A 13,618-nucleotide genomic window follows, 5' to 3' on the forward strand; every position below is an offset into this window, starting at 1 on the left:
TTGGTTTAAGCTTCCTGAAAGACAGTGTATCAAAAATTTTGAATATCTTTGATTCAGGAATATAGCATCTAAGAACCTAGTCTTAAAAAATGATGTATATATACAAAATTTTATTTAGAAGGATGTTCACTGAGGCATTGTTGAGAAAAATGATAAAGCTATTGTTAGGTTGCCTTATCAACAGTGATGCAGGAACACAAAACCTTTTGCTAACTGAATCTAAATACGTTTTTCTTCATTTACTCACATTGTGGAAGCAGATGTGTCCTTCTTCTAAGAATAAGGTCTGTAATTATTCAGCTCACCTTTGTTCACTTTCCAATGAATCTCTGTTGGTTCTTTTGGGGTTTTCCTGTTCTCAGGTCCTTCATTTGTCCTATTAATTACGTCTGCTGCTTCTGCTCAGATGTTGATACCAGGCAGGTCTTGTAAATCTTTGTGATTTGGCCCTACTTCCTTCTGTTTTGAAGAGATACATTGCAGTCAAGTTTGTTTTAAATATTTCCCATGAATGTGCTATGTGTTTTTATGTACAGATTCAAGAAGATTCAAAATTAGTCTTCTGTCACTGCCACCATGTTCCAAAAAGTCCTATACTCATCATTTTAAACATGAGAAAATTTGATTTATTCCTGTTAAAGATAGAAAAACCAGTGATAACATTTCCTAAAATAAATCTATAACTAAAAGTATAGAAAATAAAGAGCTTATCATATATCTCTGCACTTTAGTAATACAGAATTTGAATTTGCTAGTTGACTGTCACAATGATTAACATGTAGGTATTTAGTGTAGATGGTCTTCAATTTTTTTTTTCCGTTTGATTACTGTGGCATAGACAGTCTTCTTTTGAAGTTAACTACTCCCTGGAATGTGTGTACCTTAGAATCAATAAAAATTGCAACACCTTTGTGTGAGAGGATGCAAAAGTTTCCATAAAAATATAAGCAAATTCTGGGAGCAGATTTATAAAATAGCTACCTATAATGAGTTACATGGATTTGAGTTAACACAAATTTGCATTTATGACTTTGAGTCACGTATTTCACTCATAGGCTTCTTTTTCTAAAAAAAAAAAAATAATTAAATCAGTAATTGTAGTGCTAATAAATTGTAGGTTGCTATTTAACTTTCTTTGTTTTACACCTACACACACTCTCTGACTGATGATACAGCAGTTCCAGCCAAGAATTCACAATAGTAAGACTGAATTCATTTTCTAGTACTCTAATATGTCAATCATTAGCTTCAGAAATCAGGAAGGATAGTAGAATAACAAGTACATAATGTTAAATTATTAATAAAAGGAAGATATTAGAACTTTAAAACCAGTAATGACAGGATTAGGTTAAAAACTTACTAGGGTCAAGATTCTGTACTTTTTTTTGAATTTTATTTATTTATTTATTTATACAGGAGGTTCTTATTAGTTATCTATTTTATACATATTAGTGTATATATGTCAATCCCAATCTCCCAATTCGTCCCACCACCGCCACTTTCCCCCCTTGGTGTCCATAAGTATGTTCTCTACATCTGTGTCTCTATTTCTGCCTTGCAGAGCAGTTCATCTGTACCATTTTTCTAGATTCCACATATATGTCTTAATATATGATATTTGTTTTTCTCTTTCTGACTTACTTCATTCTGTATGACAGACTCTAGATCCAACCACGTTTCTACAAATAACCCAATTTCATTCCTTTTTATGGCTGAGTAATGTTCCATGGTATATATGTACCACACCTTCTTTATCTATGCATCTGTCGATGGACATTTAGGTTGCTTCCATGACCTGCCAATTGTAAATAGTGCTGCAATGAACATTGGGGTGCATGTGTATTTTTGAATTATGATTTTCTCAAGGTATATGCCCAGCAGTGGGATTGCTGGATCATATGGTAATTCTACTTTTTGATTTTTAAGGAACCTCCATACTGTTCTCTATAGTGGCTGTATCGATTTACATTCCCACCAACAGTGCAAGAGTGTTCCCTTTTCTTCACACCCTCTCCAGCATTTGTTGTTTGTAGACTTTCTGATAATGCCCATTGTAACCAGTGTGGGGTGATACCTCATTGTAGTTTTGATTTACATTTCTCTAATAATTAGTGATATTGAGGAGCTTTTCATATGCCTCTTGGCCATCTGTATGTATTCCTTGGAGAGATGTCTATTTAGGTCTTCTGCCCATTTTTTTTTTTTTTTTTGGTATGCAGGCCTCTCACTGTTGTGGCCTCTCCCATTGTAGAGCACAGGCTCCGGATGCGCAGGCCCAGTGGCCATGGTTCACAGGCCCAGCCACTCTGCGGCATGTGGGATCTTCCTGGACCGGGACACGAACCCACATCCCCTGCATTGGCAGGCAGATTCTTAACCACTGCACCACCAGGGAAGCCCCTTCTGCCCATTTTTGGATTGGGTTGTTGGTTTTTATAATATTGAGGTGCATGAGCTGTTTATATATTTTGGAGATTAATCCTTTGTCTGTTGATTTGTTTGCAAATATTTTCTCCCATTCTATCTTTTCGTCTTGTTTGTAGTTTCCTTTTCTGTGCAAAAGCTTAAGTTTCATTAGGTCTCATTTGTTTATTTTTGTTTTGATTCCCATTACTCTAGGAGGTGGGTCAAAAAAGATCTTGCTGTGATTTATGTCAAAGTGTGTTCTTCCTATGTTTTCCTCTAAGAGTTTTATAGTGTCCGGTCTTACATTTAGGTCTTTAATCCATTTTGAGTTTATTTTTGTGAATGGTGTTAGAGAGTGTTCTAATTTCATTCTTTTACATGTAGCTGTCCAGTTTTCCCAGCACCACTTATTGAAAAGACTGTCTTTTCTCCATGGTTTATCCTTGCCTCCTTTGTCATACATCAGTTGACCATAGGTGCATGCGTTTATCTCTGGGCTTTCTATCCTGTTCCATGGATCTATATTTCTGTTTTTGTGCCAGTATCATATTGTCTTGATGACTGTAGCTTTGTAGTATAGTCTGAAGTCAGGGAGTCTGATTCCTCCAGCTCTGTTTTTTCCCCTCAAGTTTGCTTTGGCTATTCAGGGTCTTTTTGTCTCCATACAAATTTTAAGATTTTTTGTTCTAGTTCTGTAAAGAAATGCCACTGGTAATTTGATAGGGATTGCATTGAATCTGTAGATTGCTTTGGGTAGTATAGTCATTTTCAATTTCATTTTTTTCATTTTTTTCATTTTTTCAATTTTTATTTATCAATTTTGTTTATCTTTTCAAAGAATGAGCTTTTAGTTTTATTGATCTTTGCTATTGTTTTCTTTGTTTTTATTTCATTTATTTCTGCTCTGATCTTTATGATTTCTTTCCTTCTACTAACTTTGGGTTTTGTTTGTTCTTCTTTCTTTAGTTCCTTTAGGTGTAAGTTCAGATTGTTTATTTGATATTTTTCTTGTTTCTTGAGGTAGGATTGTATTGCTATAAATGTCCCTCTTAGAACTGCTTCTGCTGTATCCCATAGCTTTTATATCATTGTGTTTTCATTGTCTTTTGTCTCTAGGTACTTTTTGATGTCCTCTTTGATTTCTTCAGTTATCTCTTGGTTATTTAGTAACGTATTGTTGAGCCTCCATGTGTTTGAGCTTTTTATGTTTTTCTCCCTGTAATTGATTTCTAATCTCATATCATTACAGTTGGAAAAGATGCTTGATATGATCTCAATTTTCTTAAATTTACCAAGGCTTGATTTGTGACCCAAGATGCAATCTATCCTGGGAAATTTTCTGTGTGCACTTGAGAAGAAAGTGTAATCTACTGTTTTTGGATGGAATGTCCTATAAATATCAATTAAATCTATCTGGTCTGTTTTATCATTTAAAACTTGTGTTTCCTTATTAATTTTCTGTCTGGATGATCTTTCCATTGGTATAAGTGAGGTGTTAAAGTCCCCCACTATTATTGTGTTACTGTTGATTTCCTCTCTTATAGCTACTAGCAGTTGCTTTATGTATTGAGGTGCTCCTATGTTGGGTACATATTTATTTATTTATTATTTTTTTAAAAACTCAGTTTATTCCAAAGTGCAATGAAGACTGATGGTTTAAAAACAAGAGAAAGTTCTTGGTCAGCTGTGGGAATGCCTCACTTGCTAGCTCACACCCACTCCCTTTGAAACAAGGTGTTCGGACAGACCATACTTGGAAGCAGCTCCCCACAAAGCCACCATGCAGAGGCCCCAGCCGCAGGACAGCTCCCTCCAGCTCACAAGGGGGGGGGGCATCTCCTCCCACCTGCCAGGGTTCTGACAGCAGGCACAGAGAAGTGGCACAGGCAGGTGGTGAAGGGGCAGCCAGGGCATGTGGGGGCCACCACCTTCTGCAGCCCCCTCCCTTCTACTGCCAGAGCTCCTCTCTGTAGAAGGTGCTAGTGTGTCCTAGGACCAGGTAGGGAGCTAGGCTCCACGAACAAGTGACAATCACTCCTGTATCTGTAACATCTCCCCCAGGATCCATGATTCAGTCCGGGTTCCCCTAGCCACCCCCCACCCCACTGTGCAATAGGCAGCTGAGGTTCAACCAGGAGAAAGATACATTCAGACTGTACCCCAAGGTTAACCCCAGCTGTGGTGCAGGGAGTGGGAAGGCAGCACCTCCTGCTGGGACCCAAGGGATGACAAGCCAGGGCTGGGCACAGGGGTGTCTGGAGAACCACCCCTGCCCAACCCTTTCCCCATGCTGAGCACAGCCAGGCCAGCACAACCATGTTAATAAAGCTGCTGCGGCCCTCACCCGCCACAAAGCTAAAGTGCTCCCCAACCCTCCAGCCCTGCTACAGAGCTCTAGTTCCCCATCCCAAGACACAGGAAAGCTCCCCTCTTTTCAGCTTCAAACTGGACTTTCAGCCAGGTCGGGCCTGGGGGTAGTGGCGGCAAAAGCAGCAGCCATAATGTCAAACATACAAATGACCTGAGAAATCTCGTCTGTACCTCACCCACTCAGAGCCGGCTTGGGGCTATGTACAAGTAAGGAAGGGCAGATCAGGACACTTGCAGGCACAGACACACTTCGTGCACACCTGCTTGATGATGGGGGAACCTAGGGGGACACCTGTCCACTAGCTGGGAACTGATCCCCATGCACTCCATTTGCGTGTCTTCAATTAGGCCTCTGCATTTTATATTCATTGAACCACCAGTGCCAGAACATCTTTCAGAGGGTCAGGCAGGCCATGCCAGGGTCCCAGGAGGATGCTGGGGTGGGTTTGGGGTTGGAAACGTGGAGGAAGAGGGACTTGTTTCCTCTCCTGATGTGCAGGGCATGCCCCCTTCTCCTGGAGTCTGGATCACTGGGTAATGGGGCAGCTGACTGACTGTCCATCTGTGTCTCCCTGTCTACCCCTGAAAGCTCGGGGAAGAAGGGTCCTTGGCAGTTGGGGGCTGGGAGGCCGCATCCTCTGAGGTCCCTTCTGGCTCTGGTTCAGTAGCCATGGGCTCCTCAGCTTTATCCCTGTTCCTGCTGGCCTCCTGGAGCTGGTGCCGCCGTGCCACCTTGGCTTTCAGATTCTCCAAATCTTTTTGGCTGACAAGAATGAAGAGGATGCTGTTGATAATGTTCAGCTGTTCCAAGACACTGGCCATGCTGGGGGCTGTGAACTTGAGGGGCGGGATGTTGGCGCTAGAGCTGTGTGGTAGATCTCGTTCATGGTGCACTGCAGGCCATGGCTGCTGGGTCAGGTACTTGAGGTACTTGGAGCTCTCCTTGGTCTTCTCATGGTCCTATATTTATAATTGTTATATGTTCTTCTTGGATTGATCCCTTGATCATTATGCAGTGTCCTTCCTTGTCTCTTGCAACATTCTTTATTTTAAAGTCTATTTTATCTGATATGAGTATTGCTACTCCAGCTTTCTTTTGATTACCATTTGCGTGGAATATCTTTTTCCATCCCCTCACTTTCAGTCTGTATGTGTCCCTAGGTCTGAAGTGGGTCTCTTGTAGACAGTATATATATGGGTCTTGTTTTTCGGGTTTTTTTTTTTTTTTTTTTTTTTGCGGTATGTGGACCTCTCACTGCTGTGGCCTCTCCCGTTGCGGAGCACAGGCTCCGGACTGCAGGCTTAGCGGCCATGGCTCACGGGACTAGCCGCTCCGTGGCATGTGGGATCTTCCCGGACCGGGGCACGAACCTGTGTCCCCTGCATCGGCAGGCAGACTCTCGACCACTGCGCCACCAGGGAAGCCCTTTTTTTTTTTAAAATTCTTGTAGGTCTTTGTTAAACATTTCTTGCATCTTCTCGATCTTTGCCTCCATTCTTTTTTTGAGGTCCTGGATCATCTTCACTATCATTATTCTGAATTCTTTTCCTGGAAGGTTGCCTATCTCTACTTCATTTAGTTGTTTTTCTGGGGTTTTATCTTGTTCCTTCATCTGGTACATAGCCCTCTGCCTTTTGATTTTGTCTATCATTCTGTGAATGTGGTTTTCGTTCCACAGGCTGCAGAATTGTAGTTCTTCTTGCTTCTGCTCAAGATTCTGTACTTTTTATGAAAAGTTTTTGTTAATGCTGATTAATGACAACTGCATTGCCTTTCCATTAGTTGGTTTTAGTGACTAGGATGAATATCTCTCACTACATAACAAATTGAAAGCTTGGTAATCTTAAATTGTAAACTCCTTACTGCAGCATGGAACAAAGGGTTACATTAGTTCTGCAGTGCTTTATGCAGAAAGAGAACTTAATAAATGCTAACTACTTGTATTTATAACTTGAGGGATGATAATCCAAGATTACTGTATCCCTATTTTTCACATGCTCCCCTTTGTATTCCTTGTGGGCACATGGCAAATATTGCTCATTTGAAATCACTAGGGTGCTTCTTTGCTTCTTCACAAACAAGATAGGGAAGGGAAAGAGAAATTTCAAAAAGCTGGGACCTAAAAATCAAGTCTTGAAAAACAATATCCACTGGATTAATCTCAGTAAGACTACATCAGTTATTAGTCTCTATAGAATATCCAGCTCCCCCCAATTTTACTATGGTTCCACATATATTTCCTCATTAATAGAGGCTGCCTATTATGCTGCTTATTCAACTCTTTTACTTTTTTGCTTCTTTCTTCAACCACTTTCCTTATGATTTTGTTCAATTTGTTAAAATAGAAATAGCAATACCTCCCACTGCATAGCTCAATTTTAAATGTATTACACAATGTAAAAACAGTTTGGCAAGCCTTATTACATTGTACAAATGAAAGGTAATATAATGACGATGCTTTACTCCCATAAAATATTGAATCTATTCATCTATAAGTTTTTTCTAGATATTCAATCCTATGAAGTGTTCACTAGATTGAAAGCTATTAGTACAGTTGGAAATTACAACACTTTCAGGGGAAATATTGAACAAAACTCATATGTAACTAATTGTACATGCCATTGTGAACATCACTGTGTTGAGATGGAGGTCACAATTAATGAATGACTTAAATGACAGGACAAATGATGGATTTTGCCTCTTCAAAATTTAATGGCAACTTCACATGGTGATTAATTAGAAGCACTGTTTATGAAGATTATCATTCATATAAGCATACCTTGGTTTTTAATTATTTGATTTTTCTATTCAGAATCTTTAACAAGTATCTCTGAATATATCTGGACACAAAACTATCAGGGTATACTCGTTTATATCTGTGTGTATCTTTAATGCATTACTTTGGATATTAAAATGAATATTCAACATCCAAAACCATTCCAGGAATAATAAATTGTTCCTACTATTTTTAACAGTTAGGAAAGTTCATTTGAAAGTTAATGCTGGTGACTGTCATAGGTGAAGTGCTAATGAATTAGCCTCAGGAAGGGACATGACTTTCTTAGCTGTTTTACTGGAAGACTTTGTAAATGTGTGTTATGTTCCTATGCTTCCTGTGAATTCATCAGAAATTTTAAAATTAAAAATCTTTGCCTAAGTCAATTGGAAAATACTGTTTTAAAAATCTTTAAATTTGAACTGTTTACCCTTCATATGTTTCTGTATTATTAGCTATTTTATTGGCTATAAAAGTAAGTAAATTAACTACTATCACGTTCAAGTGGAGTAGCAAAGAATGACAAATTTATATGAAATCTTTTTTTATAATTTTGAGCTTATGTGAAGGCTCTAACTCAAACATGTTGGCATCTTTTGTAGCTTAATGTACACACCCATGCATCAATTAAATTGTTTATGAGATACTAGTTTCAAATATATACTATATCTCAAAATTCAGAAGAAAATTATCACCAGGAATATAAATATTTAAGTGTTTATTTTGTTTTTATAAGGACAACTTGGGAAGGAAGCATTTGAAAACCTCACTTCAGTGCTCCACTAAATTCTGGTGATACACCGAACATTCTTCCTTCTTAATGTATTCATAGAAGTAATTGGCTCCTGAACAAACCACTCAGATGTTTTCTGACCTGCTATAACTTTCAGGAATTAGAGTGACACAAGGAGAAAAGAAATTTCAACCATCATTAATCAGTGGATTGCTTTCCCTTAAAAGGCAAAGTAAAAGGCATGTATTTAAATTTACCAATGCTGTTAGGTGCATAAAAGTCATAATGATCCACAGTTCTTTCCTTAATTACATTTTCTCATGTAAAAATAAGGATGTAGAGAATAATCTGATTGTATAAGTTTTCTAAATTTTGTAAGCACTTAAAAATATTTTTAAAATAACAATTCAAAGACGTCAAACATAATTTCATTCACATTATAAAGGTGAATAGATCAGATAATCTAGTTTAAAAGCCTAAGTAAACTGCAGAATTTTCAACTCTAAAAATATGAGTAGGAACTACTTGCTTCATGTCTCATGGAACATTTAAAACTGATAAATTTGGGAATCCTATCATTTTTTTTCCTATGAGCTGTAATAATCCTGTAAAACAAGAAAGGTAACTCTGACATATTTATCTTACTCATTAATTTATAACTTTTTAGTGTTATCATTTTCCTTATTACATGGTCTCACAATCTGTTTACGTGTTCCACCTACAGTGTCAAATTCAGGGTAAACAAAAACTCCTTTTAAATAAAGATGTCTCCATAGGCACAAGCTTATTAATTATAGTACACTAGTGAAAAGAGACCAGACTTTAGATTTGTAGATAATTTATTTTGGATCCTGGTGGGATACATACTGACTGTGTGATGTTGAGGATGTCACTGAACTTTTACTTGAACTGCAGTTTCCTCATCTAGAAATTTGGGAAAAAAATATATCCAGGAGGTAAGAGTGCAGAGAAAATTTATACAGTGTTTAGCATACAGTATGTATGTTTTAATAACTTTTATATTTTAGAATACTTGTAGATTCATAGAACAGTGAGTATCCATATACTCACATCTCGTTTCTCCTATTATTAACATCTTATATTAGGAAATACATTATTTAAAATAAATGAAGCAATATTGACATATTATTATTAACTAAAATCCACCCTTTATTTAGATTTCCTTTGTTTTTACCTAATGTCTCTTTTCTGTTCCAGAATCCCATTCAGGACACCCCATTACATTTAGTCATCCTATCACCTTAGGCTTCTCTAGACTGACAGTTTCTCAGATTTTCATGACCTCAACTGTTTTACAGGGTACTGCTGAGATATATTGTACAATGACCCTCACTGGGTCATGATTGTCTCATGATTAGACTGGGGATAAGGTTTGGGGGGAAAAGATCACAGAGGTAGAGTGCCATTCTCATATCAAATTATTTCATATCACTGATAAGAATGAGGTAGTGTGTGTCAAGTTTCTTTATCATAAAGTTACTCTTTCGACCCTCATTCTTTCCATACCATACCCATTGGAAGGAAGTCACTATGCACAATCCACACTTATGAGGTGGAGAGTTATATTCCACCTTTATGAAAGGACAAGATATAAATTTTATTTGGAATTCTTCACTGATCCATGTGGTACTGGCGTATAGTTGGAGACAGAATAAACTAATTTGTAGCATGGGTTTTGACTGTTCTCTCCATTTATTTGTTGTGGTCATTTATTTATATCAGTATGCACTCATGGATATTTATTTTATCATTTTGATTATAACCCCAAACTACACTATTTATTTTACTGCTCAAACTATTCTCTCTTGGCTACTGAGAGTGTCCCTTGGACATGCCTCCATAGTTTTGTTTTCCTTTGTGAAACGACTTATGTCAGCAATGACTGAGACATGATCTGAGGACCACCAGGTTTGTTGCCCGTGCTGGATTTCTGTTGAACACTCCGAAATAAAACTGCTGAATCGTTGCTCAGTTGCCAAAAGGAAAGAATAATGCTGAGAACTGGACTTTTTCTGGAAAAGGAATGGAAAACAAATCTTTTCCTAGTAACGGAGAAGATGCTTTCCATAACCCAATCATATGTATGGAACAATTCTACCCTCCAATCCAAATTCTCGGTAGCCTGCATTAACTGCCTCCCTTTTCTCATTAAAACCTGTGCCCATTTTCCTCCAGTGGGACACTTTCCTGGGTTCCTCCAGAATCTGTGCTCTATCCCTGAATTGTAATTCTAAGACCTCAAATAAGCTGCCATTTTGCCTCTTTATAGTTCATGGTCCTTTTGGTTGACAGCTTTTATTTTGTTTTGTTTTTTAACACTTCCTTGCTTTCTGGTACTGCAAGATTCTCTAAACTTATCTTGTGTATTCCCTGTACCACCCTTAAGCCTTAATATCAGCCGTTTCTTTTTTCTCCAAGGGGGCCTGGCTCCTTTTATTGAAGAATAGTGTTAGAAATCAAGATCTGGGTGATGAGTGTGCTTGTTGCTACTGCAGTGTCCTTGCTTCTAGGACCTCTCACCTGAGAGAGCAATGAGATAAGTGTGTACATAATAACGTGTGTATAGACACATAGCTATAAACATTTGGACATGTATATAATATAGATCTTGACCTATATTAAATTACACATGAGTTCATGCTGGTGTCCCCAACTCTTATCTAGTACCAAATGGATCATGCAAGACGTCCCCTTTTGCTTCTCTGTAATCACCATACCAACAATGAGAAACTTGTCTCCTAGCATCTGCCATCCATTAACTTGTTTAATTTCAGTACACAGGAATATTGAGTTCAAACTGTTAACCCATGCCCCCGTGGTCAAGAACTTTGCCAACTACAGTACAGTGCTTATGTTCAGTTCCTTTTGCCTTTAGTCTTACAGTCTCCACTTATTTCTAAAATTACTTAGGTCAGCTATTTTTCCCTTAATTCCATTTAATGAGCTTAGTACATTTGTAATACAATTAGATTAGTTTCTCATAGTCTACACTTCATTTTGGTATTCCCTGACATCTTAAATGATTGTTTAAATTTCATACATTAAGGTTCACTCTTTATGCTATAAAGTTATCTGGGTCTTGACAAATGCAGAGTGCCTTGTGTCCACAACTATATTTTCATTCAGAATAGTTCACTGCTTTAAAAATCCTTTGTTGGTCATCTGTTCAACCCTCCCTCATCCCTAAAACCCTTGCAGGCAGGGATATATTTATTATCCTTACAATTTTGTCTTTTCAACAATGTCATATAAATAGAATCATATAATGTGTAGACTTTAAAGATTAGTTTTTTTTACTTAGTAATTTTGTGGCTTTCATTTATACCTTTATAGTCTTTCCCTAGGCTTAATTGCTGAGAAACTCCTGTTTAGTTTTATCTTTTGTTTTAGATTTTTTCTTTTCTTTTTTTTTTTTCTGGTCCATATATTTTTTCCTTCTGTAACACACCACCCTGGATCATTAGCTTAGTTTTCTTCTGTTCCTAGGTTTATATGCAATCATAGAAAAATATCTAACTGTGTATGATAGCTAATAGCAATTTTGTTATTAAATATTTTAAAAATTATTGGCATAATTTTTCATGCTTATTTTATTTTATAATAGTCCTTACTAATCTTTATTTTGCCCTTTAATTTTTGTTTTTTCTTCCTCTTATTTCAATCTATTCATTTTCTTTTTTAGTTAATATTTATTCCTTCTTTCTCTTTCATCTTTTCTGTTTCTTTTAGAATTATGTTTTAATCTGAACTTTTTAGCTTTTAATTTTTCTATTTAGGTTTCTCCATCACTGAGTTTACCTACCCACCTTCTGAAACCGAGTGGGACCCTGTGGGACCTTCCCCAGGAACACACACATACACACACACTCCATATCCCTTGCTTCTTGTTTGTAGAAAATCTTTAGCCTCCTAGGCCCTCCCTGAGTTCCAAAGAACAAATTTAATCAGAGAAGTGAGAAAATACAGAAACAAAGGAAAGCAGTCAAGAAAGAAAAAATAATAATAATTTAGCCATAAAGCAAAGTCGAGGACCTTTTAGTTTCATTCCTTCTCAAGGGCTATAAAGAATATCCTGAGCCATATCCTTGAGTTTGGTTTGCAAATACTAAAACCCCCACCAGGTGGAGGCAGTTAACTGCATGCTGAAAACAAGAACACAGACCTCAGACCAGTTGAAACCAGAAGGTTGATGATTGACATTCCTGAAACACCACCTGTTATCTCACCATCAGAGAATTGTGCAGGAACTGATCACATACCCTGTGACCCTCTCCCTCACACCATCTTGAAAAACCTACCCTTGAAAGCCATTAGGGAGTTCAGTTCTTTAGAGCATCAGCTGCCCATTCTCCTTGCTTGATGCCCTGCAATAAACACGGTAACTCCCTTCACCACAACCCACTGTCAGTAGATTGGCTTTGCTGTGCGTTGGGCAAGCAGATCCAAGTTGGGTTTGGTAATACTTCCTCTCCAAATAAATACTTGGATAATCCTTGAATTATTTGATATTCTGATTACAATATGATATTCAGAGTGGTTAATAAGAAGAATTTAATTAGAAGACTGTTTCCAAATTGAGTAAAGGGCAAGGAGAGAGAGCAGCTACCAAAACTTAAAGTTAGCTCTACCGAAAAGACTGCTTAACATATGGTCACCTTATTTTTGATGAAGGAGGCAAGAATACACAGTGGAGAAAAGACAGCCTCTTCAATAAGTGGTGCTGGGAAAACTGGACAGCTACATGTAAAAGAATGAAATTAGAACACTCCTTAACACCATACACAAAAATAAACTCAAAATGGATTAAAGACCTAAATGTAAGGCCAGACACTATAAAACTCATAGAGGAAAACGTAGGCAGAACACTCTATGACATAAATCACAGCAAGATCCTTTTTGACCCACCTCCTAGAGAAATGGAAACAGAAACAAAAATAAACAAATGGGACCTAATGAAACTTCAAAGGTTTTGCACAGCAAAGGAAACCATAAACAAGATGAAAAGACAACCCTCAGAATGGGAGGAAATATTTGCAAATGAAGCAACTGACAAAGGATTAATCTCCAAAATTTACAAGCAACACATGCAGCTCAATTTCAAAAAAAACAAACAACCCAATCTAAAAATGGGCAGAAGACCTAAATAGACATCTCTCCAAAGAAGATATACAGATTGCCAACAAACACATGAAAGGATGCTCAACATCACTAACCACTACAGAAATGCAAATCAAAGCTACAATGAAGTATTACCTCACGCTGGTCAGAATAGCCATCATCAAAAAATCTACAAACAATAAATGCTGGAGTG

Source organism: Lagenorhynchus albirostris, chromosome 6 (assembly GCF_949774975.1).
Source record: "Lagenorhynchus albirostris chromosome 6, mLagAlb1.1, whole genome shotgun sequence".
Lineage (NCBI taxonomy): Eukaryota > Metazoa > Chordata > Mammalia > Artiodactyla > Delphinidae > Lagenorhynchus > Lagenorhynchus albirostris.